The sequence below is a fragment of the Herpailurus yagouaroundi genome, unplaced genomic scaffold (assembly GCF_014898765.1).
Source record: "Herpailurus yagouaroundi ecotype Mexico unplaced genomic scaffold, PumYag 180, whole genome shotgun sequence".
NCBI lineage: Eukaryota > Metazoa > Chordata > Mammalia > Carnivora > Felidae > Herpailurus > Herpailurus yagouaroundi.
Genome location: NW_024412411.1, coordinates 1546391 through 1559671, shown reverse-complemented (window position 1 = coordinate 1559671; position 13281 = coordinate 1546391). Strand labels below are relative to the sequence as shown.

Here is a 13281-nt window from a genome sequence, read left to right as displayed (position 1 = left end):
CCATTAAAAATTACAATGATATTCTGCTATTACAATCACTTGAGAAATTAAAATTTTTGTCAGGCTTTATTTTCTATAGTTTGCATTGCAAAAAGGTTTTTTGCCTTATCATTATTATTATTATTATTTTTTTTTTTTTGGTATATAAAATGTTACAATATTAAATGTTCCTTAAACATGCATACCCCTCCCCCCCATCTCCAAATGCCACAGAGTCTGGTGCTCTGACATTCTCTTTGAATCTTACTTCTTAAGACCATTCTTTATGGTCCCCTACTTTTCTATCTTTGGAAACATTACAGAAAATCTTTGGTGAAACCCTCCCCACCTCATATGAATGATTCCCCTGCAGTATCTAAACTATGTACTTAATGAGTTGGACCAAAGTGTTTCAACAAGTACAAAAGAGAAGTTTGCTCTCCCCTAGATTTGACCAAAAAACAAGTTAAAGGTATAGTTTATTCCAAAGTAAACACTGTCCCCCTCATAAATTTTCCTTAAACTTAAGATATCTGCTACCACTTACATATCAGCAGACAAGAAAATACTGAGTAAACTATGTACTTTTAATATAAAAACTCAAAAACAGCCAATCGTGCTTATCTGGATTCTGTGACAGGTAGGATGATTTTTCTATTATATACACATGATGGAACAGCTTTTTCTTCTAGTAAAATCATGCCTCATTCATATAACAGAATTAAATACAACATTTGGAAGCACTCCCCACAATGTTCCAGTGTCCCTTTAGTACTTCCAGCTATTCCAACAACCGAAACATTCTGTGCAACATTGGAAAAGATAAAGCTGTCCCTAAATACCTAATGGTTTTACAGAAATCAACATTCTGTCCCCTAAACTCTCCTACAAAAAAAAATTCCAACACTTAATTCTTTATCCACATCCATGAATTTAATAACTCTAATTAAACAAAGCTCAGTGAACCAGTGGTTCAAGAGAGCCACATCAGAATTAGCTGACAAGCTTTTCAAAATAAAACCCCCCAGGCCCTATTCTAGAAATGAGGACCAAAATGTCCAGGGTTAGGATGTAGACATTTGTATTTTGAAAGGTTCAAGTGACTCTAATGCATTCTCGTGGAACTAGAGACTATATTTCATGTAATCATCATTTCTCTTTCAGTAACGAGATCTGCTTGAAGTTTCCTCTCTTCTCAATTTAACTGATGTCACAAAGTGACGGACTGGGCCTTCAGCCTATTAACTGGTAACTCTCCTTTCCAGGAAAAATATTCTTGGAAGCTTAGCAGAAGTCTAGACCTGGCTATGGGTCTATCTATCTATACATTTGTTTTATAACAGTGCATTCAGAATTGACAGTTGTGCCAGGGGTTAGACGTCTGGACAGTTCAATTTTGACCACAATCCCCCTCATACTGCTGTCTTGAGTCAGAGCCCCTATACACTCACTTTACTGTATCAGTTGAATAAATTTTTTGACCCATCATCAGCACAGCAAAAAACTGTGAACTGTAATAAAGTTATTACAATAATTTTGCCATCCATTTTCTTATTCACCCCCACAATCAGAAATCTGTTGTTCATGTAAATCTGACATCTACAGAGCAGACATGTCCGGATTTAAAAGCCAAGTAATAGTTTTCCTCTGTGACATTCATCCTTATGTTGAAGATTTTAATGTTAATTTGGGTTTCATAGTACTGAATTCTACAGACCAAACCCACAGCTCCAAAACAATCAAAATTTGTTTTTAATAATCTTATCCTAACAAAAACCTAACCTCACACATATATTTCACAAAGGGATTTTAAGTAGCAATAAAATACCCTGGAAAACACCTAACAGTATATAGGCTCTTATATATTATCTCAACAATCCTAATATGATGGTATTATGTATCACTACCTGTACTTTCAGGATGAAAAAAACAGGATCAAATGTTTACTAAATTTCCCAAGGTCAAAGAAGTAGTAAGTGGAAAAACCTCAGTTTAACCTATCTTCTGACTCCCCATAGATACCCTCAATCCTAGGAGAGAACATACTAAGCAATAAACAATAACGTGTTCAGTGTTAAGGAAATTCATCTGTTCCAGACTCAAGAATGAGGGGCAATGCCGGTAACAAAATCTAATTTAGACTCCTAGAATAAAAGCTTCTCATTCAAGCTCAGCCTATCTTTTTGACTCAAGGATGAGAGACAATGCTGGAACCAAAATCCAATTTGGATTCCTAGAATAAAAGCTTCTCACTCAAGCTCAGCCTATCTTTTTGGTTCTGAGCACAATTAGCTTGGCTTAATCTCAAACCTGATCATACTGGGACTTAAATTGGTTTTTTTTTAATTATCACCATGGAAACAAACCAACATTTTTGCAAATGACCTCATGATTTTCATTACAATTGGCAGAAACTGAATAATTTACCTCTCTGCCCTTCAAATAAATCATTTTCCTGCCTATGTTATGAAATCTCAGTGACTCAATGAAAGATGCCCCCTTCCTTACACTTACTCCTTCCAAACAACCTAATTCATTCTTCAAAACCTAGCTCAAATGTCATCTCTTCTATAAGCCTTTCCTAACTTCCTCTAACAATTAGTCATTCTGCTGAGCTTACACAGCTCATAATGATTTGTTTACAAGTATCCATGTTGACTCTGACTATAGGGGACACTGTTATAAAACCAACTACACAGATCTCCGTTCAAGACCGAAGGATTTGTTGTCCCAGCTGCTGAGAAGTACTACGGAAAGATAACCCTCAGTTGTCAGTCCTGTTCAGAACTGCCTCTGCTGAAGAGCTACCTTACCCAATGTCATATCCTCTTTCTAGGACTAGCCCATATGCAAAATCAGGCCTCTTCACTCCAACTAAGGGTAACTTTAAAGGCTCTTCCTGGCTTCACATTCTCCACAGGATTGGTTGAGTCCTTCATTAAGATCGTATCACAACTCAATTTCCTCTTCTCTCCCAACGTGCTGATCCTAAGAGCACTGTCTAATAAAACTCATGCAGGACTACCTCCAGTTCAGAGTCTGCTGCCCAGGGAGCTCACCTTCTGACATCTCCAACTCTCCCCAATACACAATGAACTTGTCTGGGTAATGGACAGTATCATTTGTTTACTATCCCAGAACCTAACATAGGGTCTGAAACATACAGTTGACCTTTAAATAATGCAGTAGGTGTTCTAACTTTTGACTCCCCCAAAACTTAAGTACTTACTAACCCACTATTGACTGGAAGCCTTACCAATAACAAACAGTTGTTTAACACATATTTTGTATGTTATATGTATCATGTACTGCATTCTTTTTTTAAAATGTTTATTTGAGAGAGAGAGCTAAAGAGCACATGCACACACACAAAGGAGGGGCAGGGAAAGAGAGAATCCCAAGCAGGCTCTGTGCTGCCAATGCAGAGCCCGACTCAGGACTCAATCTTACTAACCGAACCATGAGACCATGACCTGAGCCAAAATCAAGAGTCAGATGCTTAACCGACTCAGTCCCCCAGGCGCCCATACTTACTGCATCCTTACAGTAAAGTGAGCTAGGGAAAAGAAAATGTTAAAGTCATAACAGAAAATACATTTACAGTACTCTCTCATATTTATTGAAATAATGCCACATGTAAGTGGACATGTGCAGTTAAAACGCTTGTTCAAGGGTAAACTGTACTCATTTTCTAAATTAATGACAATCACCACTTAAGTGTTTTTTATGTTGTGTTTTGTTTTTAAGAGAGAGAACACAAGAGGGGGAGGGGAAGAGAGAGGGAGATGAGGATCCAAAGCAGATTCTGTGCCAACAGACTGACAGTAGTGAGCCGGATGCAGGGCTCAAACTCACGAACCATGAGATCATGACCTGAGCTGAAATCAGACTCTTAACCCACTGGGCCACCCAGGTGCCCCTAGTGTTTTTTAAGCACAGGCTGAATGATCAAGGTACTTTAGAAGTAACTTCTAACTTAAAATCATGTTTCATGAATTCTCACAACAAAAGAAAGCCATGGAAGGGAAGATTCTTCGTAGAATCTGTCATTTAATTAAGAGGTTGCAAAAAGGAAGCAATCACAAAAGGTTGGATATGACTGGCAGACAATTCTTTGTTTGACCTGTTATAAATATGGCATATTTCACATATACCTAAGTATGCATGTATATAGAAATGTTTGTGTGTGTATGTATACATTAGCTCAAACTAGCTGATAACATTTAAAACAGGGCTATGGCAGAAAAATAGATTTGGGGCCTCTCATAAAAAAACCTAATGATTAAGCAAACTAGAACTGTAATCAACCAATAATAGCCTGGAGTTTTAGTAGCAAATGTCCCCTTTGGTAAGAGCCATATAATCTTTAATCTCCAATGTGCCACAATACCTACCCAACATCACTTATTTCCATCAGCTGCCTGGCCTCAACAGATTTTGAGTTTGTAACTTCTGATATAACCTGAGAAAGGACCCACACATTTAAAACTGGAAGATCAGGTAAGTGCTAAGAAGCACAAGTCGTCAAAATTAGGTCAGAATCTGAGCAGGAAATGTGAGGGAAAATTTGTGGGTATTTAGAATCTGAACTGGACCATAGGGAATTAGAAAGAGGGGAAATGAGCACCAGATAAATAAGGTACACAGGTTAAGAATGGGTATTTGTGTACCTATCTTATCTGGCCTTTTATTTTAATATCAAAGGCCAGCTTCCCTCATATGACAAACATATAATATACTTATCAGCATAAACATATAATGTACTTATCAGTTCATTTGTAGTGATGTAATTACCCAACTTAAAATTACCCAACCTTAAATTACCCAACTAAAGGAATAAACCAGAGCACTCCACTACATACGTACCCAGAATATGGTATATCAAGAATAGGACACCACCAGAACATTTGGACAAAGTTACCCCTATGAGAGTTATTTCAAGGAAAAGATGCTTAATGAAAAAAGCAAACTGCAAAAAGATACACTTGGCAGCTTATGTACAATAGAAAAAACAATACACTGTTATTTATGGATATGTATATACATAGTCAAAGTAAAGAGGGAGACTAGAAAAAATACATTAAAGTGGTTGCCTCTAGGGGCGCCTGGGTGGCGCAGTCGGTTGAGCGTCCGACTTCAGCCAGGTCACGATCTCACGGTCCGTGAGTTCAAGCCCCACGTCAGGCTCTGGGCTGATGGCTCGGAGCCTGGAGCCTGTTTCCGATTCTGTGTCTCCCTCTCTCTCTGCCCCTCCCCCGTTCATGCTCTGTCTCTCTCTGTCCCAAAAATAAATAAAAAACGTTGAAAAAAATTTTTTTTAAAAAAAGTGGTTGCCTCTAGAGAAAGGAAGGTAAATGAGACATGGGGCAGAGAATTTGGAGGACCCAAACTTTTCCATCATGTTTATTTCCTCTATTAAAGCAACAACAAAAGATCTAGATGACGTAGACAGATATCTGCACTAACTCTATTTTTCCATAAAAAAAATAAAAGTAAGGGGGTGCCCGGGTGGCTCATTGGTTAAGCGTCTGACTCTTGATTTCAGCTCATGTCATGATCCCAGGGTCGTGGGATTAAGCCCTGTGTTGGGCTCTGAGCTGAGCGTGGAGCCTCCCTAGAAATTTCTCTTTCTCTCCCTTTCTCCCCTGCTTGCACCCTCTCTCAAAAAATAAACAAATAAATAACGAATTATCTCACATAAACATCCCAAGAATCCAAAGAGGTAGGTATTTTTATCCATATTTTACAGTGGTGAAATTGAGGCACAAGAAGTCACTTGCCAAGGACCACAAAGCTATTTTTGACTCCACAAAGCTACTTTTTTTATTTTGAGAGAGCATGCACACAAGGTGGGGGAGGGATGGGGGGGGGGGGAGAGAATCCCAAGCAGGCTCCATGCTGCCATTGCAGAGCCCAACACAGGGCTCGATCTCACGGAACTGTGAGATCATGACCTGAGCAGAAACCAAGTGTCAGACGCTTAACCCACTAAGCCACCCAGGCACCCCTCCACAAAGCTACTTTTGACTATTAGCTGTGCATACAGAGCCTAGAGCTCCTAGACAATGAACTAAAAGGAAAAATCACTTTGCATTCATTAAATAAGGAAGCTATAACCCCCAAATTTGGCAATTGTGATCTAGCACTATCAGGAGAAAGAGACACTTCTCTGGCAAACGTGAGATTTCTGGTCATCAGAAAGGTAATCGCTCTTATGGATTGACAATTTATATCACCTAGATGAACTTTCCTCCGAAGATTAACTACTTCATGGATGGATTTATCTACACTCATTATAGGGTTTTTTTTTGGATAAGACATATTTGGAAAGAAAAAATTAAAATGAAATAGTGCCATACAGAAAAAGACAATGCCCTTAAATTTACTTTGTTCTCTGTGTTACATCTTTTAATTAATAATTCAGACTGTCAGATACAAGAAAGAGGCAGCTTTAATAACAGACATCAGTGTCCAGTATTCCCCCACTGTCCCAAATAAAGCTTAATAACCTGACACATCTCCAACTTTAATGAGCTTTGTGAACTCTGGGCATGACAAAACTTAGTCGTCTTTTAGAAAAGTGGTGGACAGACCCTAAAACATGGTTACAACCCAGCAATTGCCAACTTTGAGTGGCATCTGAATGACTAAGCAAGCTTGCTGCTCTCTGACAACAGAAAGTTACACAACTGGGAAGTAATTTTTCCTTTCCCCTTCACTGAGTTCCTTTGTACCAAACTCAGTAAAGAGCAAAAACAATAAATAATTGTTAGATGAATGAACTAGTACTTCTCAGTTTATAAAGTACTTTTTCATTTATCCTCTCTTCTAATCTTCACAAAAATACTAGAATATTCTGGTGGGAATTATCATCCAGAGTTAAACTGAAAGGAAAAATGTTCACTTTTGCCTTGAATGGGAGAGGAAGGATGGAGAGTCAGCTAGAATTCCAGAAGTTGACGTAGTCTTAATCACCTAATATCACATCCCAGCAAAACCATCTGCTATCTTCTTGTTTTACTGTATCCCTATGATCAATCCCAGATCAAGTCATTCCTTTTATTAGAACATTCGTTTTTCTCCCCTAAAAACTATGTCCCCCCCCCCTTTTTTTTTTTTCCTAAAAATTGCTGTTCAGGGGTCCCTGGCTGGTTCAGTCAGTAGAGCATGTGACTCTCGATCTCGGAGTTGTAAGTTTGAGCCCCATGGTGGGTATAGCAATTACTTAAAAAAAAGAAAATCTTAAAAAAAATTTTAAATAAAAATTGCCATTCAAGCCTCACCTACTTCACACTGTCCTAGATTAGACCCTTCAGACTCTTACCAGTATGAAAACATATCCCCACCCCTCTCCCTTTCCAAACCCGATTACATAATTACAAACTAATACCTCCCAGCTGCTTTTAGTTATGCAATATATTTGTTGTCATACCTGCCACTTGAGTGTATGAGTTGTTTGCCGCTCTAGTAAAAAGCATCTGGATTTTGCTCAATATCTTCCATTAGGCTGTAAATTAATTAAAAATAGTCTATATTATCTAATACAACTCCTTTCTTCACAGTGCTGAGCACCATTTTTCATCCTCTTAACATAACGTTCATTTTATAAAGTAGTGAAGAGTACATTAGCTTTGGAGTGAGACAAAGCTGTATTTAAAACTCTCCGCCACCTACTATCTTTGCAATTTTCTGTAAATCTAAAATTAATTCAAAATTTAAAGTTAAAAAAGGAATTTAAACCACCCTGCCACCTGCTACTGTGTAACTGTATTTGTCATAATATTCAACCTCTTAGACCTCAATTTCTACAATTAAACAATAGGGATTATCTGGCCTACACTAAAGGACAAAAAGGTCTCAAACTAGAGCGCCTCAAAGGTAGGGTTTTTTTTTTTTTAAGTAATCGCTACACCCAAAATGAGACTTGAACTTATAACCCCAAAAGAGACGTGCTCCAGTGACTGAACCAGCCAGAGGCCCCAAAAGCAGGTTTTTCTTTAGCTTTTCAAAATATATTTTACAATATTCTTAAAGTGTAAATTAATTTCCCCTCCAAGCCTTGACTGCTCAATGCCTCATTAAAAAACCACACATAAAATGATTTCCCAATACTTCACTGTCACCTACTGACCATTTAATACAACCATAAAATATCACTGTAAACAACAAAAACAAACACCCCCTCCACACACAACACACACACACAGAGGTCACTCTGATCACTCACTCTCTTCCACTCAACTCACATCCTTATCCTTAGTCTTATTCCCAACAGGACACCTTTAATCTACAAATCCATTCACCTATTTCTTCCTATGAAGCTTAATCCACCAAGAAGGGTTAGGTGTGTAGATATCAGAAATCTGTGTCAAAGCAGCATGTGGAAGCAAGGTATGAAGCAATTACTAACCGCAAAATGCATTCATGGAGGATGAACTGTTCCCTTCCTGAAAAAGTTCTAATTCACTCAGTTCTTTCTTCCTTTGATTAGTGGCTTTTAAGTATTTTTAGCTATGGAACCCAGTACATAAAACAGACATAAGGAGAAGCTGCTCTAGCTGAAGTAAAGAATAAGTACAGTAGAACCCTACCAGCTGAGCCCTCTCAAAGAAGCTTAGGGCTGTAGGAACCAGTGTGAAAAATCATTGTCCTTTCTAGATTAGTGGTTCTTTTTTTTTTTTTAATTTACATCCAAATTAGTTAGCATATATTGCAATAATGATTTCAGGAGTAGAATTCAGTGATTCATCTCCCATGGGTAACACCCAGTGCTCATCCCAACAAGTGCCCTCCTTAATGCCCCTTGCCCATTTAGCCCATCCCCCACCCCACAACCCCTCCAGCCACCCTCAGTTTGTTCTCTGTACTTTAGAGTCTGTTTTGTCCTCCTCCCTGTTTTTATATTAATTTTGCCTCCCTTCCCTTATGTTCATCCGTTTTGTATCTTAAATTCCATATATGAGTGAAGTCATATGATATTTGTCTTTCTCTAATTTCACTTAGCATAATACACTCTAGTTCCATCCATGTTGTTGCAAATGTAGATTAATGGTTCTGAAAGTGAGGTCTGAGGCCCCTAAAAGTCTCTGAGACCTTTTCGAGGATGTCCACGAAGTCAAAACTATTTTCATAATAATACTAAAACATTAACTTTCTTTTTTTAAACTGTACTAACCTCAGCACTGAGTTGCAAAACCAATGATATATAAAACTGCTGGAACCGGGGCACCTGGGTGGCTCAGTCAGTTAAGCAGTTAAGCATCTCACTTCAGCTCAGGTCATGATCTTGTGGTTTGTGGTTTGAGCCCCGCGTCAGGCTCTGTGCTGACAGCTCAGAGCCTGGAGCCTGCTTCAGATTCTGTGGGTCTCCCTCTCTCTGTGCCCCTCCCCTGCTTGTGCTCTGTCTCTCTCTCTCCACTCCCCCCTCAAAAATAAGTAAACATTGAAAAAAATATTTAAAACAAACCTGCTGTTTTGTGCTGGAACCTGAGCATGAATCAGGACAATGACCCAAGCTCTAAAATAGTCACTAAATTCTTCACTGCCACCCACTTACAGCACACAAAAAAAATCCACTTTCACTTGAATGCCTTTGATGAAGCAGTAAAAACTGATTGTATTAATTCTTGATATTTCAGCATACATCTTTTTTAAAAATGTTTATTTATTTTGAGAAAGAGTGTGGGAATGAGTGAGGGAGGGGCAGAGAGAGATGGAGAGAGATAATCCAAGCAGGCTCCAGATCCCACAAATCTCAAGTTCATGACATGAGCCGAAATCAAGTGTTGGATTTTTTTTTCTTTTTTTTAATGTTTATTTTTGAGAGAGAGACAGAGCACGAGCAGGGAAGAGGCAGAGAGAGAGACACAATCTGAAGGAGGCTCCAGGCTCCTCTGTCAGCACAGAGCCCGACTCGGGGTTGGAACTCATGGACCGCAAGATCATGACCTAAAGATGAAGTCAGATGCTTAACCAACTGAGCCACCCAAGTGTCTCACATCTTTTTAATACTCGGTGATTATTCTTTGCGATGAAATGGGAAATACTCAAAAGCACTTCTTGTAAATGGAAACACAAGGGCTATCTCAAAGAAAAACACTTGTGTGATTACCTGAGTAGAAAGCTGAACCAGCTGATTTTTTCATGAAACATCATTTTTACTTCAGAGAATAAACGATAAACTATGGTTACTCAGACTTGAAACAAAAAATTAGAATTATGTCTACCACTATGAGCTTGCCAACTTCCCAATTCTTAAAAGACTTAGCTGATGAGATGGGTGGAAATGTTAACAACTGTATAATTAAATTTGTCAACATTTGGAAGAGGTACATAACCCAGTGAACCAATAATTTCTAAATGATCAATGTATGAAGTCATAAAATCATGCATGGTAAACATTCAAAGTACAAGACAGACCAATGAATTTTAATGTAACACTGTACAAAAGTTCAATAATATGGTTTCAGATTCCATATTGCAACAAATCTTTAGAAACGTGTTAAGTATAGTGTCAAAGGAGAATACCTACAATTACTTGAAAAGGTTATTAAAACATTCCTCCCTTTCCCACCCTTTTCTGTATGAGGCAGGATTTTCTTAACATACTTCAACCAAAACAACTTATCAACTATCTAATGCAAAAGATCTGCAAATCCAGTGGTCCTCTATTAAGCCTGACATCAAAGAGATTTACAAACATATAAAACCCCACTCTTGGGGTTCATTTTTTAAATGAAATTGTTAACAAATGAGATTATTTAAGTCAATAAATCTTTTTTTTTAATATATGAAATTTATTGTCAAATTGGTTTCCATACAACACCCAGTGCTCATCCCAAAAGGTGCCCTCCTCAATACCCATCACCCACCCTCTCCTCCCTCCCACCCCCAAGTCAATAAATCTTTAAAACTTTTAATTTCTATGGGGTACCTGGGTAACTCAGTTGGTTATGCGTCCAACTTTGGCTCAGGTCATGATCTCACAGCTCAGGAGTTCAGGCCCAGTGTCAGGCTCTGTGCTGACAGCTCAGAGCCTGGAGCCTGCTTCGGATTCTGTGTCTCCCTCTCCCTCTGCCCCTTCCCCGCTCACCCTGTCTCTCTGTCTCTTTGTCTCTCTCTCTCAAAAATAAATAAATATTTTAAAAAGTTTTTTTTTAATTTTAATTTTCTAGTACAGTAAATAAGAGTAGATATAACCCATATAAACAAAGGTTCTCTGGAGTATTCAATAATTTTTAGAAGTATAAAGGAGTCCAAAGACCTCAAATTTTGAGAACTGCTGTACTAGAATATTCCTACAGCCTCCTTCTAATTCATTTGCCAGATTCCAGTTTGACATCTTCCAATTTACACTACTACTCACCAGCTTAAACTCACTCTTAGTATCAGACTTAGGTAATTAGAGCTATATTTTAAGAAATAATTTTCATTTCTCTACTACAAAACTGCATTACACTTTAAGTACAAACTCTTCAATATGACAATTCAGTGTCAGTACAAAAGGACAAGACTTCTGATCAATGCATACTCATACGACATCAAATGTATCAGTAATATGAAAGATAATGGAATCCCACAGCATCACATTTAATCGCATCAATTCAACTACAAGCTCTTTTGCCCTCTTCCACAAAAAGAGAACTAGATATTGCTTTATTTACCCAATGGCCTATCCCCTTTCAAAAAGACCTTGATTTCTATCCCAGAGAAAGGAAGGCTACCACGGAAATAAAGGAAACTAAAGAAAGTTACTCTAGGACTCTCAGCTTTTCAGCTGCCGGATACCAGATTTTGACAATTTAAGGGTTTTTCAAGGACAGTTTGACAAAATGTAAGCATCTGTACAGCTGACTTTACAAGCATACACCAGGTAAGATAAAGGTATGACTTTACTGAAATATTGGTAATGTATTCTCAAGAGCAGTGATCTCCCAATCCAGGCAATTTTGCTTCCCAGTGGACATCTAACAATGTTTAGAAACCTTCTTAATTGTTACAACTTGGGGAGGGGGTATTATGGATATCTAATGGGTAGAGGTGGGGAATGCTGCTAACTATCCACCAATACACAACACAGCTCCCAGACAAAAAGAATTATCTGGCCCAAAATTTCAACATGTTCAGGATGAAAAATCGTCTCTAGAGACATGTGATGCCAAATACTTAGGTTCAATTCCAAACCCAAAGAAATGCACTAAATTCTCAAAAACCGTTGTTTACATGCCTTGCCTCTAATATTTATATTGTTAAATTAATTTCTTTCTAACCTTTCAACAAATTGCATAATTACAATGCTCTATGTAATACAATATGCTCTCTATTGGAAATTAAACATCAGAACTACTATCCCTTACTTCCTAGGTTTATTGCTACAATAAAAATATCACAATATCACAAAAAAATACCCAATTTCTTCCAAGCCGTAAATTTGGTTCCCTAAAAGTTCTATTTGCTCTTAACTATCTATGAGCTATTAGACATGAATGAAGTCAGATACCAAAGTACCATGTAACATACGAACAGTATGGGTCGTCTTATCTAGGCCCCATATTGCAGGAGCACACATATACTCAGTCTTTTTATAGACTATTTTTAGGTTTAACTGCTCCATATTTGTTTATCCCTTCAAGGAAACACTACTTGGCCTACTATGTGCCAAGCAACTTGAATACAAAGACAAAAATATTTACCACAGTCTAAATAAGATAAACAGCTAAAATACAAAATGATTTGTGCTATAAATAGAAGTATCAAATAAGTGTTAGGGAAGCTTACAGGAGACAATGCCAGGAAAGGCTTCCCAGAAGAGGGTGACGCTTGAACTGAGAAAATGTCACAGAAAATACACGGTTCACATCTCAGTGTTTAAACTACTACTCCTCTGCTCTTATGCACTAGTTCTGTTTTTGCTTCGTCATCTAAACAAGAGCAAAGTGATGATCTGACCAATGTAAATAGACCAAAGTGGCAACTTTCAATTCAATTTCATCCAATCCTAATGAAGAGTCAAAAAATAATTCTATCAAAGTATTTCCCAGTACCTCCAATTTGTCCACGTTGTTTTTTTTTAATATGCTAACTTCTTCCTCCAAGTAAACATACCATCTGTCACCCAGTTAACCAGCACTTTTCTGAATTTATAAGACTGTCAGATCATGATCACTGCTCTTTTCTTTCTTCCAGTTAGTTTCCTCTTCCGAACAGTTTCATTTTCTCATCTTACTCTACTACAATACTTTGAATTCTGCACCAGAAAGGAACCATGAGTTCCGAGGTACCAGAACTACAAAATAACTGCTG

At 37.9% G+C, this 13281-nt stretch overlaps 1 protein-coding gene across 6 annotated transcripts in view; it reads right to left on the bottom strand.

The window, feature by feature from the left end:
• The window catches only part of NUP98 (nucleoporin 98 and 96 precursor), a 119188-nt gene that overhangs the window by 104634 nt on the left and 1273 nt on the right, over positions 1–13281 (bottom strand). Inside the window, exon 2 of one of the 6 annotated variants that reach the window (XM_040489153.1) lies at positions 7412–7486. The exons of the other annotated variants lie outside the window; for them this stretch is intronic. The gene's annotated coding sequence lies outside the window, so the exon portion shown is untranslated. The remainder of the gene's footprint in view (positions 1–7411; positions 7487–13281) is intronic. 6 annotated transcript variants of the gene reach the window in all.